The 21,034-nt window shown below is 38.7% G+C and overlaps 1 protein-coding gene across 3 annotated transcripts in view; it reads left to right on the top strand.

Annotated features, from left to right (window-relative positions):
- LOC123546991 (glycerol-3-phosphate acyltransferase 1, mitochondrial-like) overlaps positions 1-4,096 on the top strand; it is a 183,898-nt gene extending 179,802 nt beyond the window's left edge. For all 3 annotated transcript variants that reach the window (XM_045333709.2, XM_045333707.2, XM_045333708.2), the window contains one exon: positions 289-4,096. The gene's annotated coding sequence lies outside the window, so the exon portion shown is untranslated. The remainder of the gene's footprint in view (positions 1-288) is intronic.
- Positions 4,097-21,034: the final 16,938 nt, after the last annotated feature.

Below are 21,034 nucleotides of genomic sequence, written 5' to 3'. Positions count from 1 at the left end.
CTGGGTAAGACAAGTCTAGATTTAGCCATTTTCACAGGGCGAAAAGTAACATTAATGTAGATATTTTCCATTTAAAAACAGATGCAGGCAATAATTTCATGGCAGAACTTTTGTTTTCAACAAAAAATTCAACAAATGCTTTCCCAGATTTTCACTGAAAGGACGAGTTAAACTGTAAGGCGTAAGTGTTTGAGTAATAGCAGAATAACCTACGGCATACGCTTCAATTGGACGACAGCATCAGATAAGATAAATGCCTGTTTCCAGTCCCCGTATCAGTTGTTCCAGGTGGAGCCAACAACAGAATGCATGATTATTACTTATATAGCACTTTACTTAATCCAAGGAAATTCAGAATTCCATGAAAGATTGAATCAGATACTTTGTTTTGGCATGCTATCTTGAAATTAGGAAGCTTGTCTGGAGGCCATGGTTTTAGATGTATTTTGGGTTGCTTTGGTCAAGATCAAGGTCAATAATACTTAAAAGAGAAAAGTGATTTTCTCAGGATAACTTTAGTTAGGAATGAGGTTGACAGTCTGAACTTGGTAAATAGGTAGCTTTCATAGAGACCAATGTATTTGTTTCATTTTAGGTAGTTTGTTTCAAGGTCATTGTTACTAAATATAGAAAAATGGTTTTGATTTTGGAATTAGTAGCTTTCAAAAAGACTGAAATTCAATTGCATTTAAGTGCTTTCTGTAGGCAAAGAATGCTTTTTTGCAGGTGATACAAATTCTTTCAATTGCTTGATCAAGTAGGGGCCTGCATCTCCTTTTAGGAATCATTTTAGCTCAAAATAGAAATATCCTTAAATGATTTCTTCTTATGTACCACTTGATGGATCTTCATCAAACTTGGTCTGTAGCATAATTATAAGGTCTGCTGGAGCGAGACAAAAAAAACACTTAAGCAACACTTGATGGAGCTGCATATAAATTGGTATGTAGCTTCATTGCAAGTCCGCTCCTAATTTGACTCAAATTGGGGCACTTGGGGTGGTGTGGGGTCCTTTAGGGGTTACTGGAGCTAAAGATAGAAATACCATTAAACAATTCTTGTCATGAACTACTAGATGGATCTTCATCAAACTTGGTCTCTATCATTATTATCAGGTCCTTTCCAAAATTTGTTTAAATGGGGGCACTCAGATCTCCTTTTAAGGGCCACAGAAGCTGCTAGTAGAAATACCTTTACCGTCATCCTACGAATATAAGACGCACATTTTTTTTACGAGATTCTGGTCTTGAAGGATCGATGCGTCCTATATATGGGGATAGAAAAAGACCAAACATTTCCCCTGACTCAAAAATTACGAAAATCGATCTTTGTTTACCCTGTGTATATACCTCTATATTGAAGAGAATTCAAGGGGAGTAAATACCAATGACTCGGGCATAGCTAATAGCTGGTATCAGGACCCGGCGTCTTAAATTACTTTTGTATAAAATGTAAAATTTAGAGCTCGCGTAAAAGAAGATAAATAAATGCTGTTTTTCATTAAAATATATTTTACAACGCATTTCTGTAACTGATCATTAAGTTTTTAACAAGACGTGTAAAACTTCCCCAGCGTGTTTTCACACATTTTGCAGGAAAATACTTGAAACTCCATATCAGGTAGCCCGGATATCGATTATCTAATCTTCAAACATAATTTTGATAGTTGTCTAGATCCTCCGGTTCATTGAGAAATTCACGCCCAAGGCATTACTTATCCTACACCTACTGTCACAATCTGCAAACAATTAACCGTTTAATCATACCCGTAGGCAATTGTAAACATGTGCATGCGCGATTTTAGACTGATTCAAAGTGATCATAGTCGCTGATCCGTAATGTTGAAAACAATTTGCAAACCAGTCTTCAAATTATGTCATTTTACCGCCACGTACCAAAGAGTACTTTCGTTTTCACAGGTGTCAATATTAATGGAGTGGTCAGAGGATGCGGCAGTTTAGTGATTACACAGAGTTTATGCTTTTTCAATTTAAATACTTGCCACAACATCCAAAAACATCGACAATGATTAAGCAAAAACCGTTGAGTTCGTAGAAACTATAGCGAATTTCGGACAAACATAAATTCGGATAAGTGATAATTAGGTATAAGCATTTTTCCAGAATTCTGCTGATATTTTTTCATTGCGTCCTATACACGAGTGCGACCTATATTCGGCCAATTACTGTAATCAACTTCTCATGATCAGGTTGATGGATCTTCATCAAACTTGCTCTGTAGCATCATTATAAGGTCCTCTCCAAAGTTTGTTCAAATGGGGACACTTGACCCTTTTTAGGGATCACTCGAGAAACATAAAAATACCTGTAACCAACTTCTTTTCATAAACGGCTTGTTAGATCTTCATCAAATTTGGTCTGTGGCATCTCCTGATTTTGTTTTCAAATGCAGGCACTCAACCCCTTTTATGGATCACCAGAGCTAAAAACAGAAAAACATTTAAAATACGTTTTCTCATTTAAAACTTTATGGGTCTTTATCAAAGTTGGTCTTTAGGATCATTATGATGTCCCTTTTAGGACTTTGTAGAGCTAAAAATAAAAATAGCTTTAAACAACATCTTCTCATAAACAGCTTAATGTTTTATCTTTATCAAACTTGATCTGTAATGTCATAGTAAGTTTTGTTTTCCAAATTTGTTCAAATGGTTGCATTCTGCCTCTTTATGGGGCAGCTAGATTAAAATTGTAATAACTTTAAACAGCTTCTTTTCTGGTGATCTTCATCAAACTTGTTCTGTAGCATCATTATAAGGTTATTTCCCAAACTTGTCCAAATGGGGGCACTTGGCCCCTTTTAAGGGTTGCTAGATCTAAAAATAGAAACAACCTTTGAATGACTTTTCAAGATTTGCGTGGTGAATTTTCATGAAACTTGGTCTGTGACAGAATTGTAAGATCCTCTCTGAAATTTGTTCAGATGGTGGCACTTTGCTCCTTTCAGGCTAAACAGTGGTTTCCATTCATGATTCAGTGTTGCATACCTGTATTCAAGGTCAAACAGTTAAGGTCAGGTGAGTGACTTAGGACCACAATGGCCCTCTTGTTTATGAAATGTAACAATAATCATAATTGAAGTTCAAATAGTAGAAGTCAAACAAAAAGGTAGATTTTCTGTAGTGAAATGAAAATGATGAGATCAAGTTTATATGGTTACTAGGAACGTATGAAAGAAATCTCAAAACAATGTATGCTTAACTCCAGTTCTTAATGACATTTTTTTTAGCTCTTAATATAGTGCAGTTGACTGGAAATCTCAGAAATTTAAACAAATACTGACTCAAGCAGTTCCAAGATTAAGTGTATGTTAGATTTTTGAAGCAGTTTTCAGGAATTTATTGATTACATGAAATGTGAAATTATTAAATACAAAATAAAGTGATATTGCAACAAAGTAATATGTACCAAGTTTTGGATGCTATGTTATAGGGAATGGGTTCTGTAAAAGCACATATTTTCGATGGGTTTGAATATGTTCGCATGGTTTTATATTCGCGAGATTGTAAAAAAAGTTATCCTGCTTGTTTCGAGTCGGGTGTCTAAAGCTTTACCTATAGACAAATATGTTTAAATGTATACCATAAAGATCGATTGCTATGGATTTAATGGATGTTTTAATACAGTCTAACCTGTCTCAAGCAGCCAGCCAGGGGAAGCAGACAACTTGGCCGCTTAAGCCAGGTGACCGCTGATCAGAGGGGCAGCCAGTATATATATATTTCAGACTTCTGACCAGTGTTCAATCATGACTTTAGCCTTTAGGCCCATTTCTTTTACGTTTTACTCTCATTATTTTACCAGGATTCATTGACGTGCATTTGCCTTCGCAATACGAATGGTCTTCTTAGCAAGCAACAACTCCGGCGTGTGTTTTTTTTTTTTTTTACAACAAAAATTGTCATAAACGATTTTCCAACTTTTAAACAAGTTTGTTTACGAATTTCGCTGTTTTGGTAAAGGGAAGCTAGTCGCCGCACTTACTGTCTACGCTAAAATCTAAGATTGCCGTAACGTCCGTAAAAGATCAAGTTGTTTATATTTCTTTCAAACAAAATTAATTTCATATAAATTTAATAGTATTTTGATGAAAGAAATATAAAAAAATTACAAATAGTATGATACTAATTAAAGATCGAGTATTATCTTTAACCGAGATCAAACTGGAAACAACAAAATTGACACGAGGTGACATGCTCATTGCCGATAATTACTGGCCATTTGATCGTAACAAAAAGAGGATCACACCTTTGGTTATCAGTTTAAATTGAGAAGCTCATGTCATTTTTTCGGTGAAGTCACGCCAAACTTAGCGATCACATGTTTCTCAAAATGTCATCATTGCACATCAAATTGAAATATACAACTTCTATTGTCTACCGGCCAGTCACGTGTCTGTCATCGGTGGTTGATTTCTTGTCTGTTGCTATGGACACGGCTTGCAATTTAATTAGCAACCTGTTAAATCCAATTTTAAACATGGCCTCGGGACTGACTGCTGACCGTCTAATGCAGGCCGTTTTTAGGCTTTGGGAGGCAATTTGAGTGGCCTCTGGCCGCGGACAGCAGGTGACCGCCGAATCAAGGTATAAGATAGAGGGAATTGCGTCAGGGGCGTCTCAAACTGACCGTTAACGTCGGGTGACCGATTCAAGATGACCGTTAAGGCAGGTTAGACTGTACCTCTAATTACGTGTAAACCTTTATGACTTTGGCTTTACATGTAATCTATATCCAGGCAGCATACATGTCAATGTTTGTTTAATTAAACACACTACAAACACAATAGTTATTATATCAGTTCTAAATTCATTATTTTAATCTTGACTTTTTGAAGAAAAAGTAGAGCTATTGCACTCGCCCTGCCGTCTGCATCGCTGTTGGTTAAAGTTTTTAAAGAGAACAGTCCTAAAAGTTCTGATTTGAATTTTGACTGAGTTATGTCCCTTTCTATGCCCCCCTTCGAAGAAGGAAGGGGTATATTGTTTTGCTGATGTCGGTCGGTCTGACAGTCTGTCGGTTGCTCGGTCTGTATGTAGACCAATCCATTTCCGGATGAAAACTCAAGAATGCTTGGGCCTAGGATCATGAAAGTTGGTAGGAAGGTTGGTCATCACCTGCAGATGACCCCTACTGATTTTGAGATCTGTATGTCAAAGGTCAAGGTCACAGTGACCCTGAACAGTTAAACGTTTTCAGGATGATAACTCGAGAACGCTTGGGCCTAGGATCATGAAAGTTGATAGGGAGGTTGATCATGACCAGCAGTAGGTCAAAGGTCAAGGTCACAGTGACCAGGAACAGTAAAACGGTTTCCGGGCGATAACTCAAGAACGCTTGGGCCTAGGATCAGGAAAATTGATAGGGAGATTGATCATGACCAGCAGATGATCCCTATTGATTTTCAGGTCATTAGGTCAAAGTTCAAGGTCACATTGGCCAGGAACAGTTAAACGCTTGGGCCAAGGGTCATGAAAGATGATAGAGAGGTTCATCATGACCAGCAGATGACCCCTATTGATATTGAGGTCAGTAGGTCAAAGGTCAAGGTTACAGTGACCCGGAACATTTAAACCATTTCCAGACAATAACTTCAGAACGCTTCAGCCTAGGATCATGAAACTTAATAGGGAAGTTGGTCATGACCTGTAGATGACCCCTATAGATTTTGAGGTCAGTGGGCCAAAGGTCAAGGTCACATTGACCCGGAACAGTTAAACCCTTTCCAGACGATACCTTGAGAACACTTGGGCCTAGGATCACTAAACTTAATAGGGAGGTTGATCATGACCAGCAGATGACCTCTGTTGATTTTGAGGTCAATAGGTCAAAGGTCAATGCCACATTGAACCAGAACAGTAGAACTTTTGTTTACAGTGAGCAAATAATTTCTGTTCCTTGTGCAATTACTGAATGCAAGGGGGGCATTTCGTGTTCGATGAGCTCTTGTTAACTTAGAATTTTTGGGTTAAAGTTTTTGATAAAGTCAAATATCTCTGTTACAATCAAAGCTTTTGACTTGAAACTTAAAATAGTTATTTACTATCATAGTCTACACCAGGAGAAACAATCTCATAACTCTGATTTGAATTTTGACAGAGTTATGCCCCTTCTTAACTTAGAATTTTTTGGTTAAAGTTTTTGATAAAGGCAAATATCTCTGTTACAATCAAAGCTTTTGACTTGAAACTTGAAATAGTTATTTACTATCAAAGTCTACACCAGGAGAAACAATCCCATAACTCTGATTTGAATTTTGACAGAGTTATGCCTCTTTTTTACTTAAAAGTTTTTGGTTAAAGTTTTTACTTGCAAAGCTCTCATTCATCAGAGTCAAGCACTGAGAAAAGTTGAGCATGCTGTCTTATGGACAGCTCTTGTTGGGGTTTGTTCTATTTGTCTTGAAAATAATACTATAGTTATTATGACAACACAAAACATGTCCACTTTTTGTAAATATGACTGTTTTTATTTGATATGTTGGGGAAGGTTGTTGTAATGATGAGGTTTTCTTGATTTTCATTATACTAATTGTTAATATGCACGTGAGAAATAATGTTCGCATGATGGGGGACCTGGTGAATATACTGAAAATTAAAGCCTTGAAAAAATTCCTGCTTTCACAGTATTTCAGAAGCCAAGAATGAGCAAATATAAGGCAGGTCACTTATATATAGTAAGTGCAATATCCTTGTATTGAAACTTTTGATGTAACAAAATGATATGTTTCCTACTTGACTTGATGTATAGTTTGTTTTTCCATCACCTAAGTTGGAGTTATTGTGGGTGATTATTGTTGTGAACTGGTGCATACATTGTATTATGATAAGTAAATACTTTGATAAACTATTTAGTAATTCTCTAATTTTATTATATTATGAACTTTTATGTAAAGCATTGAGAGTATGGATGACTGCTTCCACCTGAGATTAATTTCAACAATCAAATGAATGCTTGAAATAAAAACACAAATTGTGTCATAAATTCTTTGAACTTGTTTTGAAGTGAAGTGCTGGAACTGTTGAAGGCATGTTGGGGTAGTGGGAGTAAAATAACATCTGTCTACTTCCAAAAAAATCCTGAAATGTTTCAGTTTCAGTGTAACTATTTTAACACAAAATGTTGGAGTGTTGTTTTTGTGCTTTCCCCCCCCCCCCTCCCCATGAGTGGTGGGGGCATATAGATTTGGTCTTGTCCATCTGTCCGAAGTTTGTGACGCGCCTAGCTCAAAAAGTATTTGATATAAATTGATGAAACCTTGCATGAGTCTTTATCATGATATGAACTTGCGCACCTCCTATTTTTCATCTGGCTCCGCCCCCTATTTTCAGAGTTATGGCCCCTGAAATAGTCAAAAATGCACATTTTCACCTTGTGACATGCCTAGCTCAAAAAGTATTTGATATAGATTCATGAAACCTTGCATGAGTCTTAATCATGATATGAACTTGCGCACCTCCTATTTTTCATCTGGCTCTGCCCCCAATTTTCAGAGCTATGGCCCCTGAAATAGTCAAAATTGCACATTTTTACCTTGTGACATGCCTAGCTCAAAAAGTATTTGATATAGATTCATGAAACCTTGCTTGAGTCTTAATCATGATATGAACTTGTGCACCTCCTATTTTTCATCTGGCTCCGCCCCCTATTTTCAGAGTTATGGCCCCTGAAATAGTCAAAAATGCACATTTTCACTTTGTGACATGCCTAGCTCAAAAAGTATTTGATATAGATTCATGAAACCTTGCATGAGTCTTAATCATGATATGAACTTGCGCACCTCCTATTTTTCATTGGGTCCGCCCCCTATTTTTAGAGTTATGGCCCCTGAAATAGTCAAAAATGTACATTTTCACCTTGTGATGCACCTAGCTCAAAAAGTATTTAATATAAATGGTTGAAAACTTGCATAAGTCTTAATCATGAAATAAACTTGCACACCTCTAATATTTTGGCAGGCTCCACCCCTTATTTTTAAAGTAATGGCCCCTGAAATAGTAAAAAACTAGAAATGTGTCCATGGGACACAGATGCCCCCACTACATGACATTAAAATGACAATTTTTTCCCAGGTCATGGGCCATAACTCCTACAATACTGAATGAATCCGGACGCGAAACCCCAGGTGCACAACTGCACATGCTGACCAACATTCCTGTAAACTTTGGTGACTCTAGGTCAAATACTTTTGGAGCTACGCACAACACAACATTAAAATGACCAATTTTTAACTAAGTCAGGGGCCATAACTCCTACACGACTGAATAAATCTGGACGCGAAACCCCAGGTGCACAACTGCATATGCTGACCAACATCCCTGTAAACTTTGGTGACTCTAGGTCAAATACTTTTGGAGCTACGCACGACACAACATTAAAATGACCAATTTTTAACTAAGTCAGGGGCTATAACTCCTACAATACTGAATGAATCCAGACGCGAAACCCCAGGTGCACAACTGCACATGCTGACCAACATTCCTGTAAACTTTGGTGACTCTAGATCAAATACTTTTGGAGCTATGCGCGACACAACATTAAAATGACCAATTTTTTACTAAGTCAGGGGCCATAACTCCTACATGACTGGATGAATCCAGATGCGAAATCCCAGGTGCACAACTACACATGCTGACCAACATTCCTGTAAAGTTTTGTGACTTTAAGTCAGCTACTTTTGGAGCTAGGTGCGACACAACACTAAAATGACCAATTTTTACAAAGTCAGGGGCCATAACTTCTACATGACTGAATGAATCCGGACGCGAAACCCCAGGTGCACAACTACACATGCTGACCAACATTCCTGTAAAGATTTGTGACACTACGTCAAATTCTTTTGGAGCTAGGTGCGACACAACATTCTCGGAAGGACGGACAAGGGCAAATCTATATGCCCCCCCCCCACCAAAGTGGGGGCATAAAAAGCACTTTTTCACCTAATTATGTGCCTAGCTCAAAAAGTAATAGATGTAAATTCAGGAAACCTTGCTGGAGTCTTTAACATGATGTAACCTTGCACACTTGGCATTCTTCTTGAGAATCTTAGCTCTTATTACAGAGTTATGGCCCTTGAAATAGCCAAAATAGTGGATTTTTTGTTTGTGATGCTCATAGCTCAAAAAGTATAGGGCCTAGAATAATGAATCCTTTTCATAAAATGTTTGTTGAGGCTATACCCCATTAAGACTGCAAACATTTGAATTATTGCCCCTTATTTGTGACAAATGTAGCAGTGGGGTGCACTAGTTTGTTTCTAGAGTATGTCCATTTCAAAATACATTAGAACAGCAGTGACTCATACAGGGTTCTCAAAATGTACTGTAACACCAATAACTCACACAGCATTCTCAAAATAAAGTATAATACCAATAACTCACCCAGGGTTCTCATAATATACTGTAATACCAATAACTCACCCAGGGTTCTCATAATATACTGTAATACCAATAACTCACCCAGGGTTCTTATAATATACTGTAATACCAATAACTCACCCAGGGTTCTCATAGCCCCATGTGGTTCTGGGACGATCTGTGTATGAAAAGAATTGGAACCACTGCCTTACCCTTGCATGATCGTAAGAGGCGACTAATAGGGTCTTAACACTTGGTTTTGCAGTAACTCTGTGATTCCAGCAGGTATGCAAATTTTGATTCCGTACCTCATGTTTTTATTTCGATGTAAATGAGATGTGGAACCAAAATTTGTAGTCCTGTTTGGCGCCATATAACCTATACTGTGTTGGTGCGCCGTAAAACCCAAATAAATAAATAAATAAATAGGGTTCTCATAATAAAGTATGATACCAGTAACTCGCAGAGGGTTCTCATAATACACCAATAACTCACAAGCGTTCTCAAAAAAAGTATAATACCAGTAACTCGCACAGGGTTCTCATAATATACTGTAATACCAATAACTCACCCAGGGTTCTCATAATATACCACTAACTCACACAGGGTTCTCCTAATATACTGTAATACCAGTAACTCGCACAGGGTTCTCATAATATACTGTAATACCAATAACTCACCCAGGGTTCTCATAATATACTGTAATACCAATAACTCACCCAGGGTTCCCATAATATACTGTAATACCAATAACTCACCCAGGGTTCTCATAATAAAGTATGATACCAGTAACTCGCACAGGGTTCTCATAATATATTGTAATAACTCACAAGCGTTCTCAAAAAAGGTATAATACCAGTAACTCGCACAGGGTTCTCATAATATACTGTAATACCAATAACTCACCCAGGGTTCTCATAATATACTGTAATACCAGTAACTCGCACAGAGTTCTCATAATATACTGTAATACCAATAACTCACCCAGGGTTCTCATAATATACTGTAATACCAATAACTCACCCAGGATTCTCATAATATACCACTAACTCACACAGGGTTCTCAAAATAAAGTATAATACCAATAACTCACCCAGGGTTCTCAAAATAAAGTATAACACCAATAACTCGCAAGCGTTCTCAAAAAAAACTATAATACCAATAACTCACCCAGGGTTCTCATAATACACCAATAACTCACACAGGGTTCTCAAAATAAAGTATAATACCAATAACTCGCCCAGGATTCTCATAATATAGCAGTAACTCGCACAGGGTTCTCAAAATAAAGTATAATACCAATAACTCACCCAGGGTTCTCATAATATACCAGTAACTCACACAGGGTTCTCAAAATAAAGTATAATACCAATAACTCGCCCAGGGTTCTCATAATATACCAGTAACTCGCACAGGGTTCTCAAAATAAAGTATAATACCAATAACTCACCCAGGGTTCTTATAATATACCAGTAACTCGCACAGGGTTCTCAAAATAAAGTATAATACCAATAACTCGCCCGGGGTTCTCATAATTTACCAGCAACTTGCACAGGGTTCTCATAATATACCAATAACTCACCCAGGGTTCTCATAATATACCAGTAACTCACACAGGGTTCTCAAAATAAAATATAATACCAATAACTCGCCCAGGGTTCTCATAATATACCAGTAACTCACACAGGGTTCTCAAAATAAAGTATAATACCAATAACTCACCCAGGGTTCTCATAATATACTGTAATACCAATAACTCACCCAGGGTTCTCATAGCCCCATGTGGTTCTGGGACGATCTGTGTATGAAAAGAATTGGAACCACTGCCTTACCCTTGCATGATCGTAAGAGGCGACTAATAGGGTCTTAACACTTGGTTTTGCAGTAACTCTGTGATTCCAGCAGGTATGCAAATTTTGATTCCGTACCTCATGTTTTTATTTCGATGTAAATGAGATGTGGAACCAAAATTTGTAGTCCTGTTTGGCGCCATATAACCTATACTGTGTTGGTGCGCCGTAAAACCCAAATAAATAAATAAATAAATAGGGTTCTCATAATAAAGTATGATACCAGTAACTCGCAGAGGGTTCTCATAATACACCAATAACTCACAAGCGTTCTCAAAAAAAGTATAATACCAGTAACTCGCACAGGGTTCTCATAATATACTGTAATACCAATAACTCACCCAGGGTTCTCATAATATACCACTAACTCACACAGGGTTCTCCTAATATACTGTAATACCAGTAACTCGCACAGGGTTCTCATAATATACTGTAATACCAATAACTCACCCAGGGTTCTCATAATATACTGTAATACCAATAACTCACCCAGGGTTCCCATAATATACTGTAATACCAATAACTCACCCAGGGTTCTCATAATAAAGTATGATACCAGTAACTCGCACAGGGTTCTCATAATATATTGTAATAACTCACAAGCGTTCTCAAAAAAGGTATAATACCAGTAACTCGCACAGGGTTCTCATAATATACTGTAATACCAATAACTCACCCAGGGTTCTCATAATATACTGTAATACCAGTAACTCGCACAGAGTTCTCATAATATACTGTAATACCAATAACTCACCCAGGGTTCTCATAATATACTGTAATACCAATAACTCACCCAGGATTCTCATAATATACCACTAACTCACACAGGGTTCTCAAAATAAAGTATAATACCAATAACTCACCCAGGGTTCTCAAAATAAAGTATAACACCAATAACTCGCAAGCGTTCTCAAAAAAAACTATAATACCAATAACTCACCCAGGGTTCTCATAATACACCAATAACTCACACAGGGTTCTCAAAATAAAGTATAATACCAATAACTCGCCCAGGATTCTCATAATATAGCAGTAACTCGCACAGGGTTCTCAAAATAAAGTATAATACCAATAACTCACCCAGGGTTCTCATAATATACCAGTAACTCACACAGGGTTCTCAAAATAAAGTATAATACCAATAACTCGCCCAGGGTTTCTCATAATATACCAGTAACTCGCACAGGGTTCTCAAAATAAAGTATAATACCAATAACTCACCCAGGGTTCTTATAATATACCAGTAACTCGCACAGGGTTCTCAAAATAAAGTATAATACCAATAACTCGCCCGGGGTTCTCATAATTTACCAGCAACTTGCACAGGGTTCTCATAATATACCAATAACTCACCCAGGGTTCTCATAATATACCAGTAACTCACACAGGGTTCTCAAAATAAAATATAATACCAATAACTCGCCCAGGGTTCTCATAATATACCAGTAACTCACACAGGGTTCTCAAAATAAAGTATAATACCAATAACTCACCCAGGGTTCTCATAATATACTGTAATACCAATAACTCACCCAGGGTTCTCATAGCCCCATGTGGTTCTGGGACGATCTGTGTATGAAAAGAATTGGAACCACTGCCTTACCCTTGCATGATCGTAAGAGGCGACTAATAGGGTCTTAACACTTGGTTTTGCAGTAACTCTGTGATTCCAGCAGGTATGCAAATTTTGATTCCGTACCTCATGTTTTTATTTCGATGTAAATGAGATGTGGAACCAAAATTTGTAGTCCTGTTTGGCGCCATATAACCTATACTGTGTTGGTGCGCCGTAAAACCCAAATAAATAAATAAATAAATAGGGTTCTCATAATAAAGTATGATACCAGTAACTCGCAGAGGGTTTCATAATACACCAATAACTCACAAGCGTTCTCAAAAAAAGTATAATACCAGTAACTCGCACAGGGTTCTCATAATATACTGTAATACCAATAACTCACCCAGGGTTCTCATAATATACCACTAACTCACACAGGGTTCTCCTAATATACTGTAATACCAGTAACTCGCACAGGGTTCTCATAATATACTGTAATACCAATAACTCACCCAGGGTTCCCATAATATACTGTAATACCAATAACTCACCCAGGGTTCTCATAATAAAGTATGATACCAGTAAACTCGCACAGGGTTCTCATAATATATTGTAATAACTCACAAGCGTTCTCAAAAAAGGTATAATACCAGTAACTCGCACAGGGTTCTCATAATATACTGTAATACCAATAACTCACCCAGGGTTCTCATAATATACTGTAATACCAGTAACTCGCACAGAGTTCTCATAATATACTGTAATACCAATAACTCACCCAGGGTTCTCATAATATACTGTAATACCAATAACTCACCCAGGATTCTCATAATATACCACTAACTCACACAGGGTTCTCAAAATAAAGTATAATACCAATAACTCACCCAGGGTTCTCAAAATAAAGTATAACACCAATAACTCGCAAGCGTTCTCAAAAAAAACTATAATACCAATAACTCACCCAGGGTTCTCATAATACACCAATAACTCACACAGGGTTCTCAAAATAAAGTATAATACCAATAACTCGCCCAGGATTCTCATAATATAGCAGTAACTCGCACAGGGTTCTCAAAATAAAGTATAATACCAATAACTCACCCAGGGTTCTCATAATATACCAGTAACTCACACAGGGTTCTCAAAATAAAGTATAATACCAATAACTCGCCCAGGGTTCTCATAATATACCAGTAACTCGCACAGGGTTCTCAAAATAAAGTATAATACCAATAACTCACCCAGGGTTCTTATAATATACCAGTAACTCGCACAGGGTTCTCAAAATAAAGTATAATACCAATAACTCGCCCGGGGTTCTCATAATTTACCAGCAACTTGCACAGGGTTCTCATAATATACCAATAACTCACCCAGGGTTCTCATAATATACCAGTAACTCACACAGGGTTCTCAAAATAAAATATAATACCAATAACTCGCCCAGGGTTCTCATAATATACCAGTAACTCACACAGGGTTCTCAAAATAAAGTATAATACCAATAACTCACCCAGGGTTCTCATAATATACTGTAATACCAATAACTCACCCAGGGTTCTCATAGCCCCATGTGGTTCTGGGACGATCTGTGTATGAAAAGAATTGGAACCACTGCCTTACCCTTGCATGATCGTAAGAGGCGACTAATAGGGTCTTAACACTTGGTTTTGCAGTAACTCTGTGATTCCAGCAGGTATGCAAATTTTGATTCCGTACCTCATGTTTTTATTTCGATGTAAATGAGATGTGGAACCAAAATTTGTAGTCCTGTTTGGCGCCATATAACCTATACTGTGTTGGTGCGCCGTAAAACCCAAATAAATAAATAAATAAATAGGGTTCTCATAATAAAGTATGATACCAGTAACTCGCAGAGGGTTCTCATAATACACCAATAACTCACAAGCGTTCTCAAAAAAAGTATAATACCAGTAACTCGCACAGGGTTCTCATAATATACTGTAATACCAATAACTCACCCAGGGTTCTCATAATATACCACTAACTCACACAGGGTTCTCCTAATATACTGTAATACCAGTAACTCGCACAGGGTTCTCATAATATACTGTAATACCAATAACTCACCCAGGGTTCCCATAATATACTGTAATACCAATAACTCACCCAGGGTTCTCATAATAAAGTATGATACCAGTAACTCGCACAGGGTTCTCATAATATATTGTAATAACTCACAAGCGTTCTCAAAAAAGGTATAATACCAGTAACTCGCACAGGGTTCTCATAATATACTGTAATACCAATAACTCACCCAGGGTTCTCATAATATACTGTAATACCAGTAACTCGCACAGAGTTCTCATAATATACTGTAATACCAATAACTCACCCAGGGTTCTCATAATATACTGTAATACCAATAACTCACCCAGGATTCTCATAATATACCACTAACTCACACAGGGTTCTCAAAATAAAGTATAATACCAATAACTCACCCAGGGTTCTCAAAATAAAGTATAACACCAATAACTCGCAAGCGTTCTCAAAAAAAACTATAATACCAATAACTCACCCAGGGTTCTCATAATACACCAATAACTCACACAGGGTTCTCAAAATAAAGTATAATACCAATAACTCGCCCAGGATTCTCATAATATAGCAGTAACTCGCACAGGGTTCTCAAAATAAAGTATAATACCAATAACTCACCCAGGGTTCTCATAATATACCAGTAACTCACACAGGGTTCTCAAAATAAAGTATAATACCAATAACTCGCCCAGGGTTCTCATAATATACCAGTAACTCGCACAGGGTTCTCAAAATAAAGTATAATACCAATAACTCACCCAGGGTTCTTATAATATACCAGTAACTCGCACAGGGTTCTCAAAATAAAGTATAATACCAATAACTCGCCCAGGGTTCTCATAATTTACCAGCAACTTGCACAGGGTTCTCATAATATACCAATAACTCACCCAGGGTTCTCATAATATACCAGTAACTCACACAGGGTTCTCAAAATAAAATATAATACCAATAACTCGCCCAGGGTTCTCATAATATACCAGTAACTCACACAGGGTTCTCAAAATAAAGTATAATACCAATAACTCACCCAGGGTTCTCATAATAAACCAGTAACTCACACAGGGTTCTCAAAATAAAGTATAATACCAATAACTCGCCCAGGGTACTCATAATACACCGATAACTCACATTGGTTTACTTATTACAAAACAACACAATATATCGTTGGGGTTATCATAATACAGTAGAAAGCTAAAATAAAAATTTGAACAGTGTTCTCATAATACAGCAGAATGTGGATTACTTGCATGGTGTGCTCATAATACAGTGTATCCCCAGTGACTCGCACTAGGTTCTCGGAATAAGGTACAACACTAATAACTCGCATTGGATGCTTATACTACTGTATAATTAAAATAACTCACATGGGGTGCTCATAACACAGTGTGACACCAGAGTACTTGCACGGGATGCTCATAATAGAGTTTAATACTAATTACTTGTATGGTGTGCTCATAACGTAGTGTGACACCAGTTATTGCACGGGATGCTCATAATAGAGTTTAATACTAATTACTTGTATGGTGTGCTCATAACGTAGTGTGACACCAGTTACTTGCACGGGATGCTCATAATAGAGTTTAATACTAATTACTTGCATGGGGTGCTCATATAGCAGTATAACACTAATAACTTCCTTCTGGTGCTCACTAATAACTCCAATAAGATGCTCATAATACAGTTTAACACGAATAACTCACATCGGGTTCTCATGATACTGCATAACACCAATAACTCGCATGGGGTGCTCATAATACAGTGTGATACCAACAACTTGCATGGGGTGCTCATAATACAAAATTACAATAATAATATAACTCTCATGGGCTGCTCATAATACATACTCCCATAGGGTACTCATGTGACTCCAATTACCATGGGATGCTCTTAATACAGTATTACACTAATAACAACCATGGGGTGCTCATAATAATTTTATTACAGTATAACCTCTTTTGATGGCACCTCTGAAGAGCAAACACAACTCGACAAAGGCAGACATTAAACAAACCTTGCCTTCAATTAACCTCTCCTGAGCATGGCTTCAAAACAACCAACGCGTTTTAGTCTGTTCAGTGGGGTTTGGACTGTGCAACCAACGCATTTTTGTCTGTTCAGTGGGGTTTGGACTGTGCAACCAACGCGTTTTTGTCTGTTCAGTGGGGTTTGGACTGTGCAACCAACGCGTTTTAGTCTGTTCAGTGGGGTTTGGACTGTGCAACCAACACGTTTTAGTCTGTTCAGTGGGGTTTGGACTGTGCAACCAACACGCTTTAGTCTGTTCAGTGGGGTTTGCACTGTGCAACCAACACGCTTTAGTCTGTTCAGTGGGGTTTTGACTGTGCAACCAACACGTTTTAGTCTGTTCAGTGGGGTTTGGACTGTGCAACCAACACGCTTTAGTCTGTTCAGTGGGGTTTGGACTGTGCAACCAACACGTTTTAGTCTGTTCAGTGGGGTTTTGACTGTGCAACCAACACGCTTTAGTATGTTCAGTGGGGTTTTGACTGTGCAACCAACACGCTTTAGTCTGTTCAGTGGGGTTTGGACTGTGCAACCAACGCGTTTTTGTCTGTTCAGTGGGGTTTGGACTGTGCAACCAACACGCTTTAGTATGTTCAGTGGGGTTTGGACTGTGCAACCAACACGTTTTAGTCTGTTCAGTGGGGTTTGGACTGTGCAACCAACACGCTTTAGTCTGTTCAGTGGGGTTTGGACTGTGCAACCAACGCGTTTTAGTCTGTTCAGTGGGGTTTGGACTGTGCAACCAACGCGTTTTAGTCTGTTCAGTGGGGTTTGGACTGTGCAACCAACGCGTTTTAGTCTGTTCAGTGGGGTTTGGACTGTGCAACCAACGCGTTTTAGTCTGTTCAGTGGGGTTTGGACTGTGCAACCAACGCGTTTTAGTCTGTTCAGTGGGGTTTGGACTGTGCAACCAACGCGTTTTAGTCTGTTCAGTGGGTTTGGACTGTGCAACCAACGCGTTTTAGTCTGTTCAGTGGGGTTTGGACTGTGCAACCAACGCGTTTTAGTCTGTTCAGTGGGGTTTGGACTGTGCAACCAACGCGTTTTAGTCTGTTCAGTGGGGTTTGGACTGTGCAACCAACACGCTTTAGTCTGTTCAGTGGGGTTTGGACTGTGCAACCAACACTCTTTAGTCTGTTCAGTGGGGTTTGGACTGTGCAACCAACACGTTTTAGTCTGTTCAGTGGGGTTTGGACTGTGCAACCAACACGTTTTAGTCTGTTCAGTGGGGTTTGGACTGTGCAACCAACACTCTTTAGTCTGTTCAGTGGGGTTTGGACTGTGCAACCAACACTCTTTAGTCTGTTCAGTGGGGTTTGGACTGTGCAACCAACGCGTTTTAGTCTATTCAGTGGGGTTTGGACTGTGCAACCAACGCGTTTTAGTCTGTTCAGTGGGGTTTGGACTGTGCAACCAACGCGCTTTAGTCTGTTCAGTGGGGTTTTGACTGTGCAACCAACGCGTTTTAGTCTGTTCAGTGGGGTTTGGACTGTGCAACCAACACGCTTTAGTCTGTTCAGTGGGGTTTGGACTGTGCAACCAACGCGTTTTTGTCTGTTCAGTGGGGTTTGGACTGTGCAACCAACACGCTTTAGTCTGTTCAGTGGGGTTTTGACTGTGCAACCAACACGCTTTAGTCTGTTCAGTGGGGTTTGCACTGTGCAACCAACACGTTTTAGTCTGTTCAGTGGGGTTTGCACTGTGCAACCAACACGCTTTAGTCTGTTCAGTGGGGTTTGGACTGTGCAAACAACACGCTTTAGTCTGGTCAATGGGGTTTTGACTGTGCAACCAACACGTTTTAGTCTGTTCAGTGGGGTTTGGACTGTGCAACCAACACGCTTTAGTCTATTCAGTGGGCTTTCGACTGTGTGCCCGACTGTGCAACCAACACGTTTTTGTCTGCTCAGTGGGGATTGGACTGTGCAACCAACATGCTTTAGTCTGTTCAGTGGGCTTTCAACTGTGCAACCCGCACATTTTAGTCTGTTCAGTGGATTTTTGACCCTGGAGTTTGCACTGTTTTTACCAACACGTTTTGTGCAATCAACACATTTTTGTCTGTTCAGTGGAGTTTGCACTGTGCATCCAACACGTTTTTGTCTGTTCAGTGGATGCACTGTGCATCCAACACGTTTTTGTCTGTTCAGTGGAGTTTGCACTGTGCATCCAACACATTTTTGTCTGTTCAGTGGATGCACTGTGTAACCCCTCCCCCAGTCCGTCCATCCAACTTCATTTCTGATCAATACCTGGAGAACCATTTAACCTAGAACCTTCATAGGATGAGAGGGCTAATGGAGTAGATGACCCCTTTTGTTTAGGGGCCACTCCATCAAAGGACAAGGTCACAGGGGCCTGAACATGGAAAACCTTTTCAGATATATATCTCATGAACCATTTAACCATCCAGAAAGATGAAACTTCGTAGGATGATTGGACATGCAAAGTAGATGACCCCTATTGATCTTGGGGTTAGAAGGTCAAAGGTCAAGGTCACACGGGCCAGAACATGGAAAACCTTTTCAGATCAATAACTTGAGAACCACTTGACCCAGAAAGTTGAAACTGCATAGGATAATTTTACTTGCATAGTAGATGGCTCCATTTGATTTCTGGTCAGTAGGTCAAAGGTCAAGGTCACAGGGCTAGAACATGGAAAACCTTTTCCAATCAAAAACTTGAGAACTATTTAACCCAGAACCTTTAAACTTCATAGGGTGACATGGCTTATGGAGTAGATGACTGTCACCGATCAATAACTTGAGAAACACTTGACCCAGAACATTGATACTTATTTGGATGATTGGACATGCAGAGAAGATTATCCCTATTGATCTTGGGGTCAGTAGGTCAGAAGTCAGTGTAATAGGGGCAAGAATTTCCAAACAATTTCAGATCATTAACTTGAGAACCAATAGACCCAGGACCATGAAACTTCACAGGATGATTGGGCATGTTAAGTAGAAGACCCATATTGATTTTGGAGTCACTCAGTCAAAGGTCAAGGAAGAAGGGCCTAGAACTAGGAAACCGTTTCCAATCAGTAACGTCAGAAGCACTCTACCCAGAATGTTGAAACTTCACAGGATGACTGGACATGCCAAGTAGATGACCCTAATAGGGATTGTGGTCACTTGGTTGAAGGTCAAGGTCACAGGGGCAAGAACATGGAAAACCATTTCCGATCAATAACTTGAGAACAACTTGACCCAGAAAGCTAAAACTTTGTAGGGTGTTTGGACATGCAGAGTAGATGACCCATATAGATCTTGGGGCCACTCTTTCAAAGGTCAGGTCACAGGGGCCAGAACATGGAAAATCATTTCCAATCAATAACTTGAGAATCTCAATTATTGGACATATAAAGCAGATGATCCCTAATGATTTTGGCATCAGTAGGTCAAAGGTCAAACTCAAACGGCCCTGAGACATGAAAACTGTTTCCAATCTATAACTTGAGAACCACTTGACCAAAAACCTTGACACTTCCTAGGATGATTGGACTTATTGAGTTGTATGTCTCCCCCCCCCCACTCCCCAACCACCACCCATCCCCACCATTTCCATATAAATGACCTAGATGATCACTATTGCATTTCAACTGCTTAGCCAACCATCAGGGTCACTTTAGCTTTGGCACCTGCCCCTTATTGACCTCTTGCCTATGACTACTTTCGGGGGAGACATGCGCTTTTCTACAAAAAAAACATATTCTAGTTATTTTCAAAAGTATTTCTTCCACTCGGAGTAAGTATTTACCTTGTGTAATTTTCAACATAATCACTGTCCTCACTGAACTGTGACTATTGGCAAAGCCAACATTTGACCCTGTTTGAAACAGTTACACCTGCTGAAACCAAATTGATGGCAAGAGGTACAGTTGTACAGATATATTTTGCATTTGCTGGTCCAATGTTATTGATTAATCATTGTGATTAATTTTACCAATAATACTGTTTAGACATTGTCTTGATATAGCACCTTGTAAAATCTCATTGATTTTTCTTCATATGTATTTGAAATATAACAGAAGTTAATTTTTGATCAGCCCCAGTATAAAGTAATCAGTTATTGTTTAATACTTTCAGTTTCAGATTTGGGGAAATACTGTAAAAATATTTAACTTCATTGGCATTCCATTGTTTCTATGTCACT

This window comes from Mercenaria mercenaria, chromosome 9 (genome assembly GCF_021730395.1).
Source record: "Mercenaria mercenaria strain notata chromosome 9, MADL_Memer_1, whole genome shotgun sequence".
NCBI lineage: Eukaryota > Metazoa > Mollusca > Bivalvia > Venerida > Veneridae > Mercenaria > Mercenaria mercenaria.
The sequence above is the reverse complement of the archived record's forward strand: the minus strand, read 5'-3'. Positions and strand labels throughout refer to the sequence as shown.